Source organism: Lycorma delicatula, chromosome 8, assembly GCF_047948215.1.
Source record: "Lycorma delicatula isolate Av1 chromosome 8, ASM4794821v1, whole genome shotgun sequence".
NCBI classification, from domain to species: Eukaryota; Metazoa; Arthropoda; class Insecta; order Hemiptera; family Fulgoridae; genus Lycorma; species Lycorma delicatula.
The window spans coordinates 95,054,655-95,079,775 of NC_134462.1; positions in this window are offsets into that span (position 1 = coordinate 95,054,655).

Here is a 25,121-nt window from a genome sequence, read left to right on the forward strand (position 1 = left end):
TATCAGAATGATATGAAACTACGTATTACGCAATAAAGGTTCAATAGTAAGCGATAAAAAACTCAAAAAAAAACTTTCAAATCATCTAAATAGAGGATATAATTTTTGTTTAAAAAAATTCTTCCGCTTAAATTACACAGAAAAACTTACAATAATAAAGTATCACAAAACCCATGCAATAAGTAAAATGAATAAGTAAAAATAAAACTAGCGGTCGAATTTAGAATCTTTTTCATTATTTTGTTTCAGTTAAAGAAAGAAAGAATAAAAATATTTTACAATCTACTTTACTACCTGTTCATCATTTATTCTCGATTCTTTATGTACTGAAATGCTGACGACATAAATATGATGCAACGTCCGTACGATATACCCGTTAATGGTGTGCGTGTATAATAAAATACATTGTGGAAATTGACTTACGCTACCGCGTCAATAATTAACAAACAGAATCTAAATCTGAATATTAAACTGTAACCGCATATAAGCGAATGCTGTTATTCGTAATTTTTTTGAAAAATATCGTGTAAATATGTTATCACCTTGTTTATGATAATAATCCTCTTTACCATCTGGTGTTCTCCAGAGTGGGTTAGTAATTTTATTTTTTATTATTTTTTTTTTTTGTAACCTCCGTGACCTCTGTTAGGTATTGGTTCAGAGAATGAGATGAATGATGATTTGTAGCGTGTGTGAAAAACGCCATGCCTGACCGGGATTCGAACCCGGAACCTCCGGATGAAAAACTAATTTTATCTGGTTTTTCGGAGCAGATCTCTTCATAAAAAAAGTGTGTTTCTACGAAAGTTGCTACAAATTTATTTGTTTTTATTGTTACCATCAGAAATACTTCTCTGGATATGCATCCATAACGAACAAATATAAAATAAATTGGTAATGCGGATAAAAACTTTCCCGGATTTATTTAATCCCACATCCCAAATGTGATTTAATCCCAAATGTGTAAAAAAAAATACTAAAGATAATAATTTAAAAGAAAAATATGAACTGGTATTTTGATATCCTCTAGAGCAAGGGTTCTCAACCTTTTTTGCTTTGTGGATCCCCTGAATCCTAACTTTACGTACGTGGACCCCCATATATACGCATACGTAATATTCCTAAATCAAATATTTGTTTATAAGTTAGTAAAAGCTAATAATTAGGCAATACCAATATAATATAAAAAATCTGATGTGAACACTAAATGACTTCCTTGTACGTCCATTAAATTACATATACACATATCTTTTTAAAATGAAAAGTACATAAAACATTATTTCATTAATATCTTCTGATATTTTTTATATACATATATATACATACGTATATATACATATACATATATATATATATATATATATATATATATATATATATATATATATATATATATATGTATATTTTATATATATATATATATTTTGTTATTGAATTAATATTTATCGTAATTTTTTTTACAATTACAGTTTAATAATTATTAATAAATAAATATATTTAAATTAAAAAAAGGTTAAAAAAACGAAAAGAAGATGAAGTCTGATTCGAACCGATGTGCCTTCCCCTAGTAAAATCCAAATATTTCATTAATAAAAATGTAATTTGGCAATAACTCTGGAATCAATGAAAATAAGTACCACTTATGATATATCGTTGAAAAGTTCTCAATGAGGGCTTATTACTGCAGTTAAGAAAAAGTCCAAAACCCAAATTTTTGGGCTTATTTGGACACTTTTGGTTCAGTCGATTGCAATCAAAATGGGTGGTACACAACTGTTACAACAGGACTGTTACAACAGTCCTAAATCCAAAATTTCAACATCCTACGGCTAATCCTTTTTGAGTTACGCGAGATACATACATACGTAAGTAGAAACTAGTCAAAATGGATTCAGGATGGTCAAAATGGATATTATTAAAATGGATAGTGATACCATATTAATCTTTTAACATATTTCAAAAACCTTACAAAACATGCTCTGAGGTGATACTTATATAATGCAAAAATCCGCATCAAAATCGGCCCAACCGTTTTAGAAAAACACATTTACTGCAGCGTCCTCGGTGGTCTGTAATCGTAAAACATATCTAAGAATCTGTTCTGAAGTGATATATTTTTCTTTGTAATGTAAAAAACCGCTTCGAAATCGGTCCAGTAGTTTTTGAGGTAATTGTAACAGACATACACATACACCCACAGCCTCTTACTCCAAACGCATATACCGTATTAATTCCGTCGTGGGTAAAAAGAAGAAGTATTTTATTTTTTGTACCACCAAATTGTGCGCTGGAGGAAATAAAGTACAAAAATAAAAATATGTTAACCAGTAATAATAATATTAAGAATTGTGTACCTAATCAATATATATAAAATACTGATGTGGTCACCACATTATTTTCTTGTATGCCTATTAAATTACATACAACATTTTTTTTAAATGAAAAGCACGTACATAAAATTGTATTTCATTAATAACTTCTGATATTTTTTCTTTTCTGTTTTCATTGTTATTATTGAATTATTATTTATCGTAATTTTTTTTACAATCAGAAGTTAATAATTATTAATAAATTGATAAATTTAAATTAATTAAAGGAGATTAAGCCTGATTCGAACCGATGTGCCTTCCCCGTATAAGATCCAAATATTTCATTAATTATAATTGTATTTGGCTATAACTCTGGAACCAGTGAATATAAGTACCACTTATGATATATCGTTGAGAAGCTCTCAATGAGGGCTTAGTACTGCCGTTAAGAAAAAGTCCAAAATTCAAATTTTTGGACTTATTTGGACACTTTTGGTTCAGTCGATTGCAATCAAAAGGGGAGATACACAACTAGATGTTACAACAGTTCTAAACCCAATATTTCAACATCCTACGGCTAATAGTTTTTAGTTATGCGAGATTCATATGTATTGTACGTACAGACGTCTCGCCGAAACTAGTCAAAATGGATATTTCCGTTGAAAACTGAAAACCAAAATTTTTCACGATCACAATACTTCCTTTACTTCGTACAAGGAAGTAAAAATGAATGTTTGTTTGTCCCGTATGCTTTCCTTTACATTCATCCGATTGCGATGAAACTTTGGTGAATTGTGCGCACGCACGCGAAGGTCTCTATATTAGTTTGGACCCGCTAGGTGGCGCTGGGGTCGAGATTTTCGAAAAATTGTACGTATGATCTGATTTGGCTCATATTTAGAATATATATTAGTTATGGGAAAAGAAATATTTTTTTTAAAAATTGACCAGCTAGGACCAGCTAGCGTCGAGATATTTCGAAAAAATTTTGATCGTCCGATTTCGCTCATATTCAGAATATGTATTAGTTACATGGAAATAAATACCACTGCAAAAATGGATCCGCTAGATGGCGCTGGAGTTAAGATATTTGGAAAATTTGTATTTATTTATCGATCTGGCTCATATTCAAAATATACATTAGTTACGTGAAAAGAAAAATTTCTGCAAAACCAATACCTGCTAGGTGGCGTCGGTTTCTAAATATTGACGAAACAAACAAACAAATATACAAACAAACTTTCTTCTATTTATATAAAAGGCAATGTTCGTATATATGTTCGCTATAGACTAAAAAACTACTGGACCGATTTACGCCCAGGTTTTTGCAAAATGGTCCGCCTTGTCCGGAGAAGGTTTAAAGCTTTTGAAATCCTCGATCTGACCAGTAGAAACAAAGTTAGGGGTATTTTGAACCTATTACTGTGTTTAGAGAGTAGTTTGCTTTAAATCCGACAGGTAAGTGTTATTTTGACAATTGGATTTATTTACATTCTTACTTTTATAAACTGAAAGGTTAAATTTTGTGTAGTTCCGTAATGTTCAGTTTTTTAATGTTTTATCAAATTTCCAGTTGTGTTCAGTTAATCTATATATATATATATATATATATATATATATATATACGTACTCAAATCTAGCAGTAGCGAAGCATTGCCGGGTCTGCTAGTAATTAATAAATAAAAACAGATTTTTAGAAAACAAAAATTACATTGATTACAATAAAAAGTTACCAGATATTATCAAAATTTTAAAATAAATGAATAAAAAATCAAATCAAAAACAAAAAACAAGTACCTGAAAATAATTAGATATCTTCCTGGTAATAAAAAAATCGAGATTTTATTTTTTACAGGAAGTTCATTCGATGATTCCATGTTAGGTTTATCGATACAACTTGAGTCGATAATCTTTTAAACAGGAGTTATATTATCTCCATAAATGATATGATTTTGTTTTCGACATTGTTGTTTAATAGGAATTTTTATAATGTAATTATAATTTATTCTAAATCAAGGTATTTTTGCGCAAAAAATTCAAGGAACTTATTTGAAAAATAAGAATAAAAATACATTACTGTCACGAATATAAACAATGAACCTTGATGTGTAATCTGCTTTAAATTTTTTTTGAATCAAAGCATGAAACCTTCATTATTGAAAGATTACTTTAATACTAAACATTCGACATTAGAAAATAAACCTAAGGATTATTTTGTTCAAAAATTGTCAATAGAGATAAAATGCACAAAGAAAAATATATCTCCTTTCATAGTCAGTATTTATGAAGCAGTCTATGTATCTTTCCTAGTGAGCTTAAAAATAGAAACATGTGGAAAAGCTCATATAATCGGTAAAGAGCAGTTATTATCTCCTGAAGAAGATATGGTAACTTGGATGTTGGATGAATTGCCAGCTTTAACAGCTAGATACGATACCAATGTCAAATGAAATCGTGCACCGCAGAATTGAAAGCGCGACATTAAACGTTAAAAATAACTCAATTGCTCTAGTCAAAACTAGTGATTCTTTCGCCATCACAACTCGATGAGAGTAGATGTAAGAAATTATGATCGACCATGGTTTAGATATTTCTAAATACAATTAAAGAGGATTATTTATTTTGTGATGAGCTATCAACACGAACTGTCACCTATGAAACAGATGACTTCTTTACAGAAAATGGACTGGACCGGAAGCAATTTGTTGGCTTGTATTTTGATGGTGCTCAAGCTATAACCAAGAAATATGGAGGAGTTGCCACTAAAGTAAAATCGGTTTCATAAAATTGTACTCTGGTCATTGCAGCAACCAAAAAGAAGCTTTAGCAGTAAAACGGATGCCTGAACAATTTAAACATGTTCTTCAAGAAGCCGTTAAGGTGGTGAATTTTACTAAATCTCTGGCTTTAAACTCCCGTTTATTTTCAAAATTGTGTACTGAAACGAACAGTGACCAGATTCAATTACTGCTACACATAAAGATTAGATGGCTTTCTAAGGGAAAATGCTAAACAGGTTATCTGAACTACATTCAGAGGTTGAAATGTTCCTAATTGATACAGATTTTGAATTGTGTTGTCGATTGACGATCACGTCACCGTTATAAAATGTAACACAAGCCTACTTATCAGATATTCTCAATCGTCTCACTGACTTAAATTTAATTTTGCAAGGCGAAGCAACAAATCGATTTTCAAAAAATGACAAAATAAAGGTATTTATAATTAAATGTCAAAAGATGAATAATTGTCTTTCGAATGCACATTTGGAAAATTTTGTCACAGTACACAAAATTCAAATGAAAGATAATAATATAAAATGCCACAGCCTAATGCTCGCTGAAACCTTTGAAGAATATTTTAAAGAAAACATTCTAAATTCTTATGGATATGAAACACTTTCAAACCGGGTATCATTCCTGAAACCCAACCCTTTTTCTTTCTTTTTCTTTTTCTTCAGAAAATAACGTAATTATAAGGATAAGGTCATTTATCCTTCAGAGGATAAATGAGGATGATATATATATAAATGTAAATGAAGTGTAGTCTTATACACAGTCTCAGGTCGATCATTCCTGAAATATGTGACGAATTGAAGCCTAACCACTAAAGAACACTGGTATCCACGATCTAGTATTCAAATCCATATAAAAGTAACCGCCTTAATAGGATTTGAATCTTAAAACTCTGGACTTCGAAATCAGCCTATTTGTGATGAGTTTACCACCACTAGATCAACCTAGTGGATATAATTCCTTGAACCCTAACGAAACACGAAACAGAATCTTTGATAAAGCAATTTTGCGGTGTAGTTTGAAAATTAAATTTACTAAATTAAACTTACGTGAACTATACTAAAGGTTAAAAATGAATATCCATTGCTATCCAGAAAAGAATTGTTATTTTTAATTCCATTTTCTACTACGTATCTTTGTGAAACTGAATTTTCGACTACGGTTACAGTAAAATATAAATTTCATTATAAAATGAACCTTTATCCAAATTTGCGCTTAAAATTAAGTTCAACTGAACCAGATATCTCCACTTATTTCAAGTATGCAACTCCATACTTCTCTTCTCAATGAATTGTTAGTATTCAAGAATTGTTAGGAATCAATAATGTAAATAAGTATATAATGTAACAACATTTCTTTGTAAAGTAAATAAATGTTTTTGTAAAAAATTTATAGTAAATAAAAAAATTTACTTAACTTTTTTTTATAAAATTAATAGATCCTTTCAAAAAACATCGCAATTTTTTTATTGTTTTACCATTCTTAGATATAACTCTATCGCTATCCTTATGACATATTACATATTTAATAGTTCAATGGTGCGCTATTGATCTGCAATTCACATGAGTGGTACGTAAAGAGAACCGTTGATATTTTAATATAATCCTAGTAAAAAAAACATGCTTTGCATAAATATGTATGTGTGTGTGTGGGTGGGAGGGGAGTGTGCGCGCGCGCGCGTTGTTGAACAGCTGCAAGTCTATCTTTTTGTTATCCATTAATACATTGTGAAATAAACTAAAAATACAATTGTAAATTTTATTACAATATTTCATCATACAAGAAAAACGCGTTATACACGTTCAGTTCAATTGTTTACTGAAGTGTTATAAAATATAATGTGTGTGATTTATTTCATGGAATTTATTCTAATTATCTAACTCTTATTTGATATTCACAGCTTAGTAAAATCACTATCTATATATTAATAAGCAATATAATAGAATTTAAAAGGCCGTACGACAAAAAAGTAAGCGAAAATATACATATATGAAAAGAAATTAATGAGCATGGCGACAATTTTTAAACATTTACGAGCGACAATCATTTATTAGGCTATCTGTATTAAAATAGCTAGTCTAAACATCCACCTGTAGCAATAGAATAAAAAAATCAATATTATCTTTTAAATAAATGATTAGGCATAACCGATACTAAAGCTGGCGACTACGTTGCTAAACTTTCCAGGCATTTGTTACATCTTGAAGTTAAATATCTCTCCTACAGAACTAAAGTTGAAAATGTAGAATAACTTTTTCATCCTATTTATTTATTTATAATATTTCTCCACTGAGTAGAGGCGATATAATATATTGATTTTTTTCTTAACAAAGGACACATAAATTTGTTATTTTGCACTATCTGTTTCGGTCCTTCTCAAGTCCAAGGGGGTTTTAAACATCTCAATTATAAAAGCATGAGAGTCGCTTCCAACGAAAGTAATGTTCTTCACTATATAGCCTGTTCCTGTTGAATATCTTCTGGATTTCGGTAGGCTTGGCATGCCGATTTTCACCGGTATGCTGACGATGGAACGGAGCAAAGTAACGGAAACCACTTCACTCCTTCTTTTTTTTTCATTGTAAACGTGATACGAAATTTGTATCTTGATACTGGCTTTAACAATTTCGGGAATGATTTACACGTCATCTCAGGTCGCTTAAAATAATTTTGCTTGCGGCGCCTAACATCTGTACATACTCGAAATAAAGGAATAATAAAATAAAAATGGTTTAAAGTTGTAATTTTTTTTAAAGCGGTGAAAAGTTGTAGAAGTTATTACAGATTCTATCGGATAAGAAAACAGTATTTTAGGCGTAAAACATAGTTAGAAACATCCAAAATAGCATCATTTTCGGTTATCGGAACAAAATATTAATAAAAAATAAAATAAGAATTTTCCTTCGCCTTTCTGATAAGGTTGACAACTATTTTTACCCTTTTTTTTTTTACTAAACCTGTAACGTTTTACTAAGGCCTGAAAATTCTTCCTTTTCTGAATAACAACAGAAATAATTTAAGTCGAAAGGTTGAAATTGTAAGAAAAGAAATGAAATTTTTTAATCGCATTGATTTTATGAAAATATTTTCTTGAATTTTATTATTATTTCAAGAAATTTAAAGTAAAAAATCGTTACCTGTTCTACCTATCTTACGTATTTGATGATTTATCAATTACTTTCTTACAAAAATAAAAAAGTAATCTGTTACGCAAATAATAAAATAAAATTTAATTTAAAAAAATTAAACCGATTTAAAAAAAACTACATTAAAAAGCAATATTTGTAAATGATAAATGACGTAGGTTAATTATTTAAAAAAATTAAAATTCGTTTAAATATTAATGTTTCTCATATAATGAATATAAATATTATAATTCTAATTATTGTAAGTCATTTACACTGTTAAATGACTTCGGGAGTGACTAACACGTCATCTCTGAAATGACGTATAAGTCATTCCAGAAATCGTTAAAGCCAATACCAAAATACACATTTCATATGTATCTTTATGTGTTTACAATGAAAAAATAAGGAGTGAAGTGGTTTCCGTTGCTTTGTACAGTAAAAATCGATGGTTACTTAAGTTTTTTGAACTGAAAAATCGAATAAAACAGATCTCAACACTGTATCAGTTTTTTCTCATGACATCTAACGTAAAACAGAAAAAATCGGGACGGAAAACACGTTTATTTAATTTGACGAACAATAAATTTTTTAAATAACTAATGAATCGGTAAATATTATTATCAAACCTTTTAAAGGATTTACTTCCGAGAAAACTGATGTAAAAAGTCAATCAATAACAAAAAAAAAAATCAACCGTTATTGTTAAAAACAAAACAGAACAAAACTTGACAAAAAATGTTATGAATTTGTAAAAATTAATACAGCTATTTTTAATGCAATAAATTTACAACTTTCAAAAATTAAAATACTTTTAATTTTTAAAAAGAACCAGTAGTTTATACTATATTAATTTAAAATAAATTTTCGAAAATTTTGCCATTGTCATCGATGTACTTTTCAACTCGTTTCTTACACATTAGGTCGCCAACCTAATGATAAATTCGCGTTCCTTGATGAGGGCAGCAGCATTGAGATTGCGAGCGATCAGTTCATCACATGCATCTACATTTTGTATGTGCACCTCGCATTTCATCCATTCCCATAACACTAATTTAAGGGAGATTACTGTTGTACTGGCCACCTAGATGTCCGGTGATCTAGTTGGCACCTAATAAATTTTTCATCTAAGAATTGTCTTAATTCATTCGTGAATTGTTGAATTGTGTTGGTGCTCCATCAAATTGTTAGATAGTACATTTCAATTAGTTTCGCCAATGAGAAATTTCCAAGCACTGTAAAAATTCATCTTTTTAAATTTCAGATAATTTCTCCCAGTGATAAGTTGTTCTAATATGAAAGGGCATATTAATTACGTCTGTTTTTAATTTCTACGAATTCATAACATTTTTTTGGTAAACTTTTTTTTAATAATAAACGTGGTTTTTTTTTGTAGTTCGTAGACTTTATTACATCAATTTTCTCAGAATTAAATTCTCTAACAAAGTTTATAATAGTATTTATTCTTTTATTAATCATTTAACAAAGCTATTGTACTTTAATCCTAAAAAAAACCTGTTTTTATCACCGAATTTTTCTGTTTTACGTTGGATGTCATAAAACAAAACTGCGGGAGATGCAGTTCTGAGAACTAATTTATTCGATTTTTTCAGGTTAAGAAACCATCAATTTTATGTTTAACTTTTTGACTTTTTTGTATGATGTATGAACATTTTTCCTTATTTCAAGCTCTAGAATTAGTTCCAAAATTATTTCCCTTTTCTCCTCAGGTATATATAGCCAGAAAAAGAAAAGAATCATTGAAATCGGTGTTTGACAAAGAGTATGATTTGTAATTAAAAACAAGAAAACCCATACAGATTGAGGCTTATTTAAGGTCCTTTAAAACATCAATACCAAAATTTAGTCTGTATACCCTACATTATGGTATTAAGTTTTTTTAACCTAAAATAACAAATATTGGTGTACTTCAACGAAACTAATTAAAATAATATCAATTTACTTTTACTTTCGTGAATTATAAATTTAAAAGATATTTATATGCAGAAAGTTCCTCATTGGAAAAAAATAATAAAATAATTTTCAATTGGCAAATTTGAAAGAATAAAAAGTAACACTTTGAACTCCGAATTTAATAGTTACGATGAATCAACAACTAAGACTAATTATGAGCATAATTCTATTTTCCAATTTTTTTAATTTAATAATAGCCTTTTAATGTGGCTGTTTGTTTTTCAAGTGAATAATTTAAAAGAATATAAGAAATTTAATTTTCGGAGGGGTCAGTGAAATATTTTTTTAATGAAAATTTGTTAAAAAAATGTTTTATGTATTATTCATTCCAGCGACATTTCAGAAAATACTAAACTTAATAACAGAAAAAAATCTGAATGTGAACACCACATGAGTTCCTTGTACGCCTATTAAATTACATGTACACATTTTTTGCTGCACTTCACTTCATTTAAACTTATTTCATTTGAAAGTGAGATATGATCCTCCACTTCTTTAATAAAGTGAACAGTTACACAATTTCTGAAATATTAGTTCTTATTAACATCAAATATTTATAAAATTATTAATTCAACAATCTTACATGAAATATTAGGATAGAGTAAATGTCACTTTATTACTCGTATTACTAAATCAATATTATTCGTATCTTCGTGAGTTGTTGATTAACAAAAGTTTCAGATTTCTGGTGTGTGGTATAAATAAAAGTTAATAATTAAGCTATTCCGTTTAGTGAACTCCTGTATACTGGTTTAAAATGTTAATTTCGATGTAACGGAGTAAAATATTCAGTTTTTATTATTGCATGTGGTGAATAATCAAAAATGAAAAAGAAACAGGAAAAATAAAGGTAACATGAATATATATATCTGGGGAAAAAAACAAGAAGATGAATATGAAGGGGAAGAAAATGTTAAGAACAAGGGAAGAATAAAAAAATTAAGAGAAGATGATAAATAAATATAAACAGGAAGAAAATGTTAAAACCAAAGAAAGAAATGGAGGAAAATGTTGCAAAAAAAAAACAAAGAATAAAAACATTAAGAGAAGATGATGAATACAAAGAGGTTAAGACCAAGGAAAGAATAAAAAGATTAAGAGGATGATGAATGTAAAGAAAAAGAAAATTTGAAAACTAGAGAACGTGAACACAAATTAAAATCAGAAGAATTATATCAAACCAAAGAACGATTAAATGATTGACAACAAAAAACAAATAAACGAAATGATGATCAACTTCGACTTAGGGAGAATATTGTCCAACAATATCAGAGGAGCAAGGAACTAAAAGATAATAATTTTTTACAACTTATTAAAGATCGGACATGTGTACCTCAGTGTATATGTTGTTCTTGTGAGGAACTATTTTTCAGTCACTCTGTAGTTAAATATAAAGTAAATAAAATTAAACAGGAATTAAACTAGAAAATCAAAAATAATACGATTCCAAATTATAATATTCAATTATTATTAAATAATCAGATGTCTCACCATAATTTAATATGCAATAATGCCTATTAAATTACATATACACATTTTAAAAAAATACATAAAATTTTATTTCACTAATAACTTCGGATTTTATTTCATTTTTTTTTTTATTGTTATTATTGCATTATTAATTGTAATTTTTTTTTTACAATCACGGGTTAATAATTAATTATTATTAATAAATTAAAATTAAAAAAAGTTAGAAAAAATAAATCAAAACTAAAAGAAGATTAAGTCTGATTCGAACCGATGTGCCTTCCCCTGTAAGATCCAAATATTTCATTAATTAAAACGTTATTTGGCTATAACTGTGGAACCAATGAAAATAAGTACCACTTAAGATATATTGTTGAAAATCTCTGAATGAGGGTATACAAGCTAACAGAACTGATTTCATGATTGTAGATTTAATATGCATATATATATATATATATATATATATATATATATATATATATATATACAGAGTGTCCCAGGAAGAAACACAGAAACTTTCAGGACAAGTTCTACTTGTGAAAATAATGAAAAAATTCATATAAACATATGTCTGGAAACGGCTTGTTTTCGAATACGGCTAGCGAAAGATTTTGCCTGGATTTCAACTCTTCTAATTACAATCCTACTGTAATTCTTGGGACCCAATAATGTAATTGTTAGATTTAGAACTATTGTAATATCCAGTTGTGCACCTCCCCTTTTGATTACAATCGACTGAACCAAAAGTGTCCAAAAAAGACCAAAATCCAAAACATTTGGATTTTGAAGTTTTTCTTAACTGCAGTAATAAGCTCTCATTGAGAGCTTTTCAACGATATATTATTAGTGGTACTTATTTGCATTAGTTCCACAGTTATAACCAAATAAAATTATAACTAATGAAATATTTGGATCTTACTAGGGAAGGTTCGAATCAAACTTCAGTTCCTTTTTTTAAATTTGTTTTTAACTTTTTTAATTTATTTTTTTAAACTTTTTTTTAACTTTAATATATTGAATTATTAACCCGTGCCTTAATATTTATAATAATGCCTTTATTGTGCCTTTAATATATTAACCTGCGATTATAAAAAAAAATCTATATAGTAAATAATAATTATTCAACAATAATAATGAATAAAAAAAAATCAAAAGTTATAGTTAAATAAAATTTTATGTACTTTTAAGAATGTGTATATGTAAATTAATAGGCATTATTATATTTGTACGTGTGTAAGTAATAGACAACGATTGTTAACGTCTATATGCCTACAAGCGCCCATGATGATGATGAGGTAGTGTGTATACGAAGAGATTGATGAAGCAATTAAACACGTAAAAGGAGATGAAAATTTAATAATAGTTGGAGATTGGAATGCAAGCATTGGAAAAGGCAAGGAAGGAAATATAGTGGGTGAATACGGGCTGGGCAAAAGGAATGAAAGAGGGGACCAACTTATAGAATTTTGCACGAAGTATAATTTAGTAATTGCCAACACCCAATTTAAAAATCATAATAGAAGAATATACACTTGGAAAAAGCCAGGCGATATTGGAAGGTATCAGATAGATTATATCATGGTTAAGCAAAGATTTAGAAATCAACTCGTTGACTGCAAAACTTACCCTGGAGCAGACTTTGATAGCGACCATAATCTGGTGATAATGAAATGTAGATTGGGGTTTAAAAACCTGAAGAAAAGGTGTCAGATGAATCTGTGGAATTTAGAGAAGCTTGAGGAAGAGGAGGTAAAGAAGATTTTTGAGGAGGACATCGCAAGAGGTCTGAGTAAAAAAGATAAGGTAGAAAATGTAGAAGAAGAATGGGAGAATGTTAAAAAGGAAATTCTTAAATCAGCAGAAGCAAACTTAGGCGGAATAAAGAGAACCGGTAGAAAACCTTGGGTTTCAGACGATATATTGCAGCTGATGGATGAACGTAGAAAATATAAGAATGCTAGTGATGAAGAAAGTAAAAGGAACTATCGGCAATTAAGAAATGCTATAAACAGGAAGTGCAAACTGGTGAAAGAAGTGTGGATTAAAGAAAAGTGTTCAGAAGTGGAAAGAGAAATGAACATTGGTAAAATAGACGGAGCATACAGGAAAGTTAAAGAAAATTTTGGGGTACATAAATTAAAATCTAATAATGTGTTAAACAAAGATGGTAGACCGATATATAATACGAAAGGTAAAGTCGATTAATGGATGGAATATATTGAAGAGTTATACGGAGGAAATGAATTAGAAAATGGTGTTATAGACGAAGAAGAGGAAGTTGAGGAGGATGAAATGGGAGAAACAATACTGAGATCTGAATTTAAGAGAGCATTAAAAGATTTAAATGGCAGAAAGGCTCCTGGAATAGACGGAATACCTGTAGAATTACTGCGCAGTGCAGGTGAGGAAGCGATTGAGAGATTATACAAACTGGTGTGTAATATTTATAAAAAAGGGGAATTTCCGTCAGATTTCAAAAAAATTGTTATAGTCATGATACCAAAGAAAGCAGGGGCAGATAAATGTGAAGAATACAGAACAATTAGTTTAACTAGTCATGCATCAAAAATCTTAACTAGAATTCTATACAGAAGAATTGAGAAGAGAGTGGAAGAAGTGTTAGGAGAAGACCAATTTGGTTTCAGGAAAAGTATAGGGACAAGGGAAGCAATTTTAGGCCTCAGATTAATAGTAGAAGGAAGATTAAAGAAAAACAAACCAACATACTTGGCGTTTATAGACCTAGAAAAGGCATTCGATAACGTAGACTGGAATAAAATGTTCAGCATTTTAAAAAAAATTAGGGTTCAACTACAGAGATAGAAGAACAATTGCTAACATGTACAGGAACCAAACGCCAGCAACAGTAACAATTGAAGAACATAAGAAAGAAGCCCTAATAAGAAAGGGAGTCCGACAAGGATGTTCCCTATCTCCGTTACTTTTTAATCTTTACATGGAACTAGCAGTTAATGATGTTAAAGAACAATTTAGATTCGGAGTAACAGTACAAGGTGAAAAGATAAAGATGTTACGATTTGCTGATGATATAGTAATTCTAGCCGAGAGTAAAAAGGATTTAGAAGAAACAATGAACGGCATAGATGAAGTCCTACGCAAGAACTATCGCATGAAAATAAACAAGAACAAAACAAAAGTAATGAAATGTAGTAAAAATAACAAAGATGGACCACTGAATGTGAAAATAGGAGGAGAAAAGATTATGGAGATAGAAGAATTTTGTTATTTGGGAAGTAAAATTACTAAAGATGGACGAAACAGGAGCGATATAAAATGCCGAATAGCACAAGCTAAACGAGCCTTCAGTAAGAAATATAATTTGTTAACATCAAAAATTAATTTAAATGTCAGGAAAAGATTTTTGAAAGTGTATGTTTGGAGTGCCGCTTTATATGGAAGTGAAACTTGGACAATCGGAGTATCTGAGAAGAAAAGATTAGAAGCTTTTGAAATGCGGTGCTATAGGAGAATGTTAAAAATCAGATGGGTGGATAAAGTGACAAATGAAGAGGTATTGCGGCAAATAGATGAAGAAAGAAGCATTTGGAAAAATATAGTTAAAAGAAGAGACAGACTTATAGGCCACATACTTAGGCATCCTGGAATAGTCGCTTTAATATTGGAAGGACAGGTAGAAGGGAAAAATTGTGTAGGCAAGCCACGTTTGGAATATGTAAAACAAATTGTTGGGGATGTAGGATGTAGAGGGTATACTGAAATGAAACGACAAGCACTAGATAGGGAATCTTGGAGAGCTGCATCAAACCAGTCAAATGACAGAAGACACAAAAAAAAAAAGTAATAGATTTGTGAAACATCTGATTATTTAATAATAATTAAAAATTATAATTTAGAATCGTATTATTTTTGGATTTTCTAGTTTAATTCTATTTACATTTGTTAAAATTTATTTACATTAAAGTTAACTACAGGGTGACTGAAAAATAGACCCTCACAAGAACAACATATACACTGAAGCGCACATGCCCGATCTTTAATAAATTGCAACATTTTCTTATCTTTTAGTTCATTACTCCACTGATATTGTCGGACAATATTTTCCCTAAGTCGGACTTGATCATCATTTCGTTTGTTTTTTGTTACCAATCATTAATTCGCTCTTTGGTTTGATATAATCCTTTTGATCTTAATATGAACGTTCTCTAGTTTTCAAATTTTCTCTCTTTATATTCATCATCCTCTCTTAATCTTTTTATTCTTTCTTTGGTTTTAACATTTTCTTCCTCTTTCTATTTATCATCTTCTCTTACGATATATCATAAGTGGTACTTATTTTCATTGGTTCTTCAGTTATAGCCAAATAAAATTTTAATTAATGAAATATTTGGATATTATTAGGGGAAGGCAAATCGATGTATATATATATATATATATATATATATATACATACAGTAAAGTATGAAAAAACTTCCTAAAACACCTATATATACAAAATTATCAATATTTTTTCCTCAATTTTTAAATTCGTTTCATGCGTTTGACTATTAAATTCTATTCTGCACAAATATTTTAATTTGAATATTTATTACATCTATGAGTTACGATGTTTGATTGTTGTGTTGTTAGTTTGTTTTGAGGTTTTTTCTGATCTCTATAGTTTTTATTTCCTTCACCTCTTTCTTTTTCCTGTTTAGCCTCCGGTAACTACCGTTTAGATAATACTTCAGAGGATGAATGAGGATGATATGTTTGAGTGTAAATGAAATGTAGTCTTGTACAGTCTCAGTTCGACCATTCCTGAGATGTGTGGTTAATTGAAACCCAACCCCACCAAAGAACACCGGTATCCACGATCTAGTATTCAAGTCCGTGTAAAAATAGCTGGCTTTACTAGGATTTGAACGCTGGAACTCTCGACTTCCAAATTAGCTGATTTGGGAAGAAGCGTTTACCACTAGACCAACCCGGTGTGTAGATTTCCTTCACCTCTATCCGATATTAAATTAACTTTCTTCTTATCATATTTATTTTTATATCCTTACACATATGATTTGCGTGTTTTCCTTGCAGCGTGGTTTTCATTCTTTCTTTATACCAAATTTTAACGATCTGTATACCTTTTCATTATGATTTTCTATCATCAGTATTTCACTAAAATAAAGCGCTACACTTAATACTAATATTTTGTTATATACACACACACGCACACACACACACACACACACACACACACACACACACACACATATATATATATATATATATATGAGCTGAACTACTTTGTGTTCCTCGATATCACATTTTCTTTATTACCTACAAATAACCCTTAACCAAACTTCCTAATAATACTTCGTACGAAAACGTTTTTCTAATTTCATTCCTTTTAACTTTTTCATTAAAATACATCTACAGTGCGTAATTAAAAAATGCCTTCAAAATGAACGAAAATTTCGTCTTTAATTGGTCAGAAATTTTTCTTGAAAGTTGTTTAAGATTATGATTTGTTTTAATTTTCATCGTTAAAATTTTTTCAAATCAAAGAATGTCAATTAAAAAAAAAACCACCATTTAATCGAAAGATGAGCGCGTTTATATTTTTTTTATTTTGTTAAGCGCGCTCTAATCGAGTAAATATAAAATCATATAAGCTGCAATTTTTAATTAAAATCCGTTTATTTGTCGAATTTTTTAAAAAGGTATAAATCTAAATAACAGGAAAAATATAACTAAACAAAGCCAATTTGCTTTAATTTTTTATGGAACCCAAACATAACATGTTATTATTTTTAGAGACGGAATTTTAATCGTATATTAATAGTGGGACCGCTATGAAAAATACATTTTTCATCTTCTTACAAATGTTAAGATACAATTAAATTAATAATATTTCAACGTTTTTTATTTATGAATAAACTTTTTACCTTTCTCTTTTTTTGTTTTGCCTCCGGAACCACCGTAAATTATTATTTCAGAGGGTGACTGAGGATGATTGTAAAAGAATTGTAGTCTTGTACAGTCTCATATCTACCATTCCTGAGATGTGTGGTTAATTGACACCCAACCATCAAAGAACACCGGTATTCACGATCTAATATTCAAATCCGTGTAAAAGTATCTGCCTTTATTAATATTTGAACCTCAGAATTCTTGACTTCGAAATCAGCTGATTTGAGATGAGTTCACCACTAGACCAACCCGGTGGGTCGAATAAATTTTAACTGAAGTTTAAAAGCCTGTCACACTGTAGATACCGTCTTTAGCCGGTTGACACTAATCGGATCATCACATATTACCATGATGTGACGAACTGTACAAAAAATTCTGTATCTAGTGATTACTCTCTATACTATATTTAGTGATAATGATGATTACTGGAGAAAACTCATTCATGACGTGTTTTACTTTTTGTCAGTTAATTTGGAGAACTTTTTATTATATAAAATGTATATAAATATATTGTTACGATATCAAACAAATTTTATTTTAAATATTTTGTCTAATAATATCTGCGCTCCTAAATCGATGACTCATAGAAGAAAATATAGGCTAGCCTGAACAATCATTGTACATTTATTGTTAAAAAACTATCTACAAATAAATAATTTTTGTTTATTTTATATTGTTATAATAATAAATTATGTATTTGTATATAGATAAATATTTTTAAAAGGAATATACAAACATGGGTTTGTAAGATTACGATAACGAGCTTTGATAAAAAAAAGAAAAGAAAAAATTAGGCGTGGTTCTGTTTTTTCTTTATTATTCTTAGAGGGAAAGTCGCAAACAGGAAACAAGTACGAGTATTATAGCTAAATCAATCGTTATTTGCGATTATTAAGTATTTTAAATAAATACTTTACCGATGTTTTTTAGAATTAAAAAAAAAAATGTGTTCTTAAGATTACACTTTTAACAACTTACTCGTATATGTAGTAATAATGTTGTTATTATGATAATCCAACGCTAACATCATCCGCTGTGTAAAAATGAAACAACACTAGATAAGAGTCCTCAAGATGATTGTAAGGGAGCGAGTTGCTAATTCATTTCCCTATCAAAAGGAAATTTTTATTAATATAAAAAGTCCTTTTTTTCTTTTTCCTGTTCAGCCTCCGATAACTACCGTTTAGATAATTCTTCAGAGGATGAATGAGGATGATATGTATGAGTGTAAATGAAGTGTAGTCTTGTACATTCTCAGTTCTACCATTCCTGAGATGTGTGGTTAATTGAAACCCAACCACCAAAGAACACCGGTATCCACGATCTAGTATTCAAATCCGTGTAAAAATATCTGGCTTTACTAGGACTTGAACGCTGGAACTCTCGACTTCCAAATCAGCTAATTTGGGAAGACGCGTTAACCACTAGACCAACCCGGTAGGGTAATATAAAAAGTCCTAGTTAAAAAAAAATTTTTTTTTTATAATATATAGATTAACTAAAACAAAAAAAAGAAAGTTATATAAACATTTTCTATTCTAAGTTGTTATTATTAAGAGTTGCAATTTACTGGCAAAAAACTTGTTATATTTACAAAAAACTTTGCGGCAATATTAATTTTTTTTTTGCCTCTTTTCCAAATAATGCAATTTGAATGTTCAATAATTTCAAAGGTATATTAAATAAATACTGCTGAAGTAGGTTGTCCTACGTGTAACTGCGCACCTAAACAAAAGCATCTAGATCTCAATCAATAAAATATTATTTAACTTTCTTTTTATATTATCAGCAGCGAAACTAATAGTTGACTTTGTTCATACCTGATTTCCATGTTTCGTTGATCACAATTTTTATTTCTGTAACGGTGAAGCTTTTTTTTTTTCAATTGTGTAACGAATGAAATTCAGCCACTATTTTGACTGAATATGCATTTCGTTGTAATAATGAATACACTGAATATGAGAAGAAAGTGTTTCATCAAACATGTTCGAATTTTTGTAGAAGATATTTTCCACAGAATCGATGTTCTGCATCACAATGACGTGGAAAATTTGATCAGTAACTTCCGAGAAGAACTTACTTTTGATTCGTCAAAGACACACCCGAATCCGGAATCATTCTATCCTTCCAGAGGAAATGTTGGATGATATTTACGATCGTACAGCTCAAACTCCAAAAACGTATCAGAAAATTAGCACAATAAGCAGAAATCTGAAGGAATACTAGGCACAGAACACTGACTATTAAAGGGTTTAAAACTATACTCGTTCAAAGTAACTGCAGTACATCAGTTATCTATACTGATCCTAAATATGTTGATTATTACCGGTTTTAGATTTTATAAATTAAAAAAAGACATTGTTCATGTAACATTTTTTTTCAGATGAAACTTAGTATCATTTATTTTTTGTTTCAACAGCTAGAATGGTCAGATGTAGTATGTGGATAATTCTAATGAGGTCTTAGAACGAACATTCATGTTTGATGTGCTACATCACATAAGTGAATAATCATTACAGTTTTTTTTCAGATCACAGTAAATTCAGAACGTCGTTGCAATGAAATCATTTTTTTATCTTTTCGTCGGCCAATTAAATGAGGAAGAAAATGCTGGAGCCCCCTACCTTTCTATTCCCTCATCCAATATTTTCAAAATGTAAATAAAACCAATTTCTTCTAATTCCAAATCACCAAATTTCACGAACACATATTATAGCAATCGTTCTTAAAATGTAAACCCAAAGGAAATAAAGGAGATTAAAGGTAATTTATTTCTAATTATTTCTTTTTGTTAATATTCGCCTTCCGCCCGTAAAATATGCGTCTCTCTATATAAATAAACATTAATTTAAACATAGATTTATTTATTTAAATTTTACCTTTTTTATGTACTAAATAAAATCAAAATCAAATATCTTAAAATAGTATATGATGCGACTTTAAAAAGTACAGATAATACTTGGATGTATGTCTTGGAATGTCCGCATACATTCTGCCTGTATTTAACTATTTTATCTGAGTAAAATTTATAGATTAAAAAAAAAATCGATACAAAGTTTTACATAGAAGCTAATACTACGATTTCGATGGTTAAAAGGTAAAAGAAACTACTTTAAAAATAAAATAATGTTGAACTTTCAGGGCTGAAACTAGTCTTTATTTAAGAGTCTTTACTTAAGTAAAGAGCCTTTACTTACGAAAACAAACAGCTTATTGAGGACACATTAGTATAAAAACCTTAAACTGTCGATCAGAAAGGTTTTATTTAGGCGAAAAATACCCAGAACAAGTTTACAAAAAATTCTATAAGAATTGAAGTTAAAATGTTTCCGTACAAGATTACTTCTTACAATTTGCGAAGATGATTTTGAAAAAAGGGTAGAATTTGTGAGGACTAATTATTTGTTGTGAAGTAGATCCTTATTTCTAAAGCTCAGTAATACGGTCTGATAAAGCACGCTCCAAATAGAGCGGCCTAGTAAACCGTCATAATTCTGTTTATCAATCTGATGAAAATACTCGATAATATGGAGAAGGAAGTTAACGTACCCGGATTCACATTAAGTCTGAGATCACGAAAAAGGAGTGTTGGGACTTTATTTCTTTGTAAGAAGTGTAACAAGCGGTTCATAACTTGGAATGTTAAGAGAGATGATACGAGTATTATTCCTGAGTTATTTTAAAAGCGTCATATTTGAAATCGGGATATTTGAAATCCCTATGTTTGACAGGGAATTGAACACCTCCTTACTATGCTTTTCAAGTTATAGACTTTTTCAAACCAGTCATTTGACTGATTTGATGCAGCACTTCAAGCTTCCCTATTTACTGCTAGTCGTTTTATTTCGGTATACCCCTACATCCTTTATCTCTAAAAATTTATTTTTCATATTCCAAACGTTGTCTACCTGCACAATTTTTCCCATCTACCTGCCCTCCAATACCAAAGCGACCATTTCAGGATACCGTAATATTTGGCCTATAAGACTGTCTCTTCCTTTAGAGGTTTTTCCAAATGTTTCTTTCTTCATCGATTTGTCGCAACACCTCTTCATTTGTCACTTTATCCTCCCATCTGATTTATAACATTCTCCTATAGCACCGTATTTCTAAAGCATCTAATCTTTTCTTCTCAGGCACTCCGATCGCCCAAGTTTCACTTCCATATAAAGCTACGCTTCAAACATATATTTTCAAAAAAAATTTCCTTTCGTTTAAATTAATTTTTTTTATAGACTATCTTCATCAAAAGTTACCTAAATCTCAAGGAAAAATCGAACGGGCACTGCGTTTAGATGATTTCATGCCTGGCAATTTTTTGTTCTGAGGAATCGTCAAGAATGGTATTGTCTAAAAAAATTCAAATAACATGAACCGTATCAGCTAACGATCAAAAATTCTGTTCATTTTATTAATCGCCACAAAACTTCATCGGACAAATTATGTAATCAGTGGTTAAACGTTGCTACGAATGCTAAGGGCAGAAGGAAGACATTTTGAACAATTCTTCTACGTGCTTAATCACATCAGAGAACCTTTTATTGCAGTTATAAAATCTTTGTTTGGGTTTTTTTATTAACTTTATTGTTATTATTTTTTTTAGAAATGGGAAAACTAATTTTTAACCAGCTAATTATATTTCTTTATTTGGAAAATTGAGGAACGTGAAGTGGTTTCTGTTATCTGTTTCTCGCTCTGAAACAAAAAAATCCTGATATCAGAATGTCAAGCCAACAGAAATGCAGGTGATATTCAGTTTTACAAGTAACGTCCTTACTACTTTTATCATACTGATATAGCTTACAGTGAACATCATTAATTTCAGAGAAAACACTGTAAAAGGTTATTTCTTTATGTGAGTCACTACCGAAAGAAGTAACGTGATAGTTAACATACCCCTCTCTGCTGTGTCTGCTATGAAACAGTTCGTAATATAAGTGCTTTAGCACAGCAGAGGAATTACGAATGTTATACACATGCGCGCGCGCGTATATACACGCGCGCACTCACTCACACACTTCCACAAAAAAATTACGTATTGACAATGAGAAATTTTCTGAAGCGTCTCTTTAAACACTCAGTAGCCAAAGTGACCTTTTTTGTAAACATGCACCAGATAATAAGCACTGATATCCCTTATTTTCCTTGGTACGTTAAAAAACCCCACGTAAACGACCAAAAAATTCGTTGTAAGAAGCAGATAGAAAAATAAATCGATTATCATGATAAGATATTTTAATGTATGAATTATTAATTATTTAACGAATAAACAATTAGAGGCAAAAAATTGTTAACTAATAAATATAATTTATAAATAAATCTTTTATTCTGTGGTACATAATAATATATAGATCGTGTCAGTAATAGATATATTACTGGAAAAGAATAAAAAAAGAGTCGACATTAATTATTTAAAATATAAGCCCAAGAAATTATTTTAAGGTAAATAAAAATACTAAATATAAAAAATTACTAATAAATAATTCACAATTCAGAAGTCGTTAAAAGTAAATATATAAAAATAGATTATATATTTATACTATTATATAAGAAGAGGGTTTTGTTTGTTCGGTATAAACAAAAAACTACTAGATCATTTGCAACTAAATTTTTTCCATGTTTCTCGGGATAAAAGAGAAGGTATTTAGATATATTTCATTTCGAAAAAAATGTTTATATACTTATGTAATAGCGGAGATATGATGGTTGAAGCACAAATTTTAATGAATTGTGAACTGTCAGTCTCTATCCCTGTGTGAGCTGGGTTTGAACTGAATGAATTGAAATCAATAGAATAAATAATATTACAAAAATAGTATAATTAAATTTACGATAAATAAAATAATATTAAATAAATTTAAAAACTTTCTATTTAAGAATAATGGGCTTCCTGTGGGAACTGCGTGTGAGGCTTGAGTGTTGAAGTACGCGAGCACCTCGTGGGAGGATAAACCGATCATCACCATCAATTGATAACAAACGGGGTGTCCATGGAGCGCTGTTTTTGGAGGTGCAATGCTCACATCTCTACAAACAATCGTATGATTTTCAAAATTCAAACGGGTTATTTGTTAGTAGGTTGAAGGCTAACTTCTGCGCATCAGGTACACTGATGTGTTAGCTCGAGAGAGCTAACACATCACGGTTATTCGGAAATATTATCTAAAAGTGAAAAATTATTTATTAAAATGTATAAATAATAAATAATCCATTACGTTGTAGTACTTCTCACTCGGGCCGCTAGGCGGTGAACCGCTAAATTCTCATGCTCCTTTCTTACAGCCAGTCGCTCCCAAGATATTTTTCAGTAGAGGTGTTTTCTATAGAGGTCTTATTGAATTTGAAGACAACATAACGTTAGTGATTCAGAATCAACGTCAAAAACTACTGCAGATAAATTGATGAAGATTTGTATATGTGTATTTCTTACGGTGTAACTGCACACTAAGAAAGGATATTTTGAAATTCCGAGTTTAAAGGGGTAAAATGGAGTAACAATGAAATTTAATATATTTTTTCTTTAATTTCTTGGTAACAAATGAAGAAATCAACTTGATTTTTGTGTAATCTTCATGTGAATAAACCAATTTCTAGATTTTTGAAATTCGACCTTGAAAGGGAGTAAAGAAAGGTAAAAAAAATTTTGAACGATTGTAAATTCTCCCAGTCCCGGCTAGGTATTTTTATGTCCCCCCCCCCCAAAGTTAGCAAGTTTTTCACCTGGAAAATAACTCAAAATAGCAGGAAATATTGATATCAACACTAACCAGGTTGGAGAAATAACCCAATAATCCGATATAACCATTTATATTACCATTTTTATAACCATTTATATTTATTTATTTAATAAATATAATCTTACCAAACTTAGCCTACGCTCGCTTCACTCACTAACCTTGACTAATTAACAGTAATGTTTTGAGTATTTAAATAATAAATTCATTCAGTAATTATAGCAATTATTTATTATTTAAATAATCAAAACATTACTGTTAATTAGTCGAGGTTAGCGAACGAAGCGAGCGTAGGTTAAGTTTGCTTAGATTATATTTATAATTTATATCTATAATTATAAGCAATAACGCTTACATTATAATATATAAATTATATTAATATAGAGAATGTTTAAAATGACCAGTATAAAACAGCATGTTAGTGTGCTATCGGGTTATTGTGTTATTTCTCAACCTGGTTTTTGTTAATATTAATATTTCCTGCTATTTTGAGTTATTTCCCGGTGAAAAACTTGCAAACATTTTGGGGGGGAGGAGAAACGAAAAAGTACCCCCGACTATATTAAACGAGATATTCAGTAAATTTGGGCTTGCAAATAAATACTCTTCAGATAAATATTTAAAATCCATTTTCGGTTTTTTTTTAATTCCGATTTTTTTATATATACGACGTCTGTCTGTGGCTCAAGCAACACAGCCGCTGCCATCGTTACTGTGTGTAACTGGTTGCACCTGCCTCCGGTTACTTGACTATAAAACTTAAAATAAAAGATTGACCGCTATGAGAAA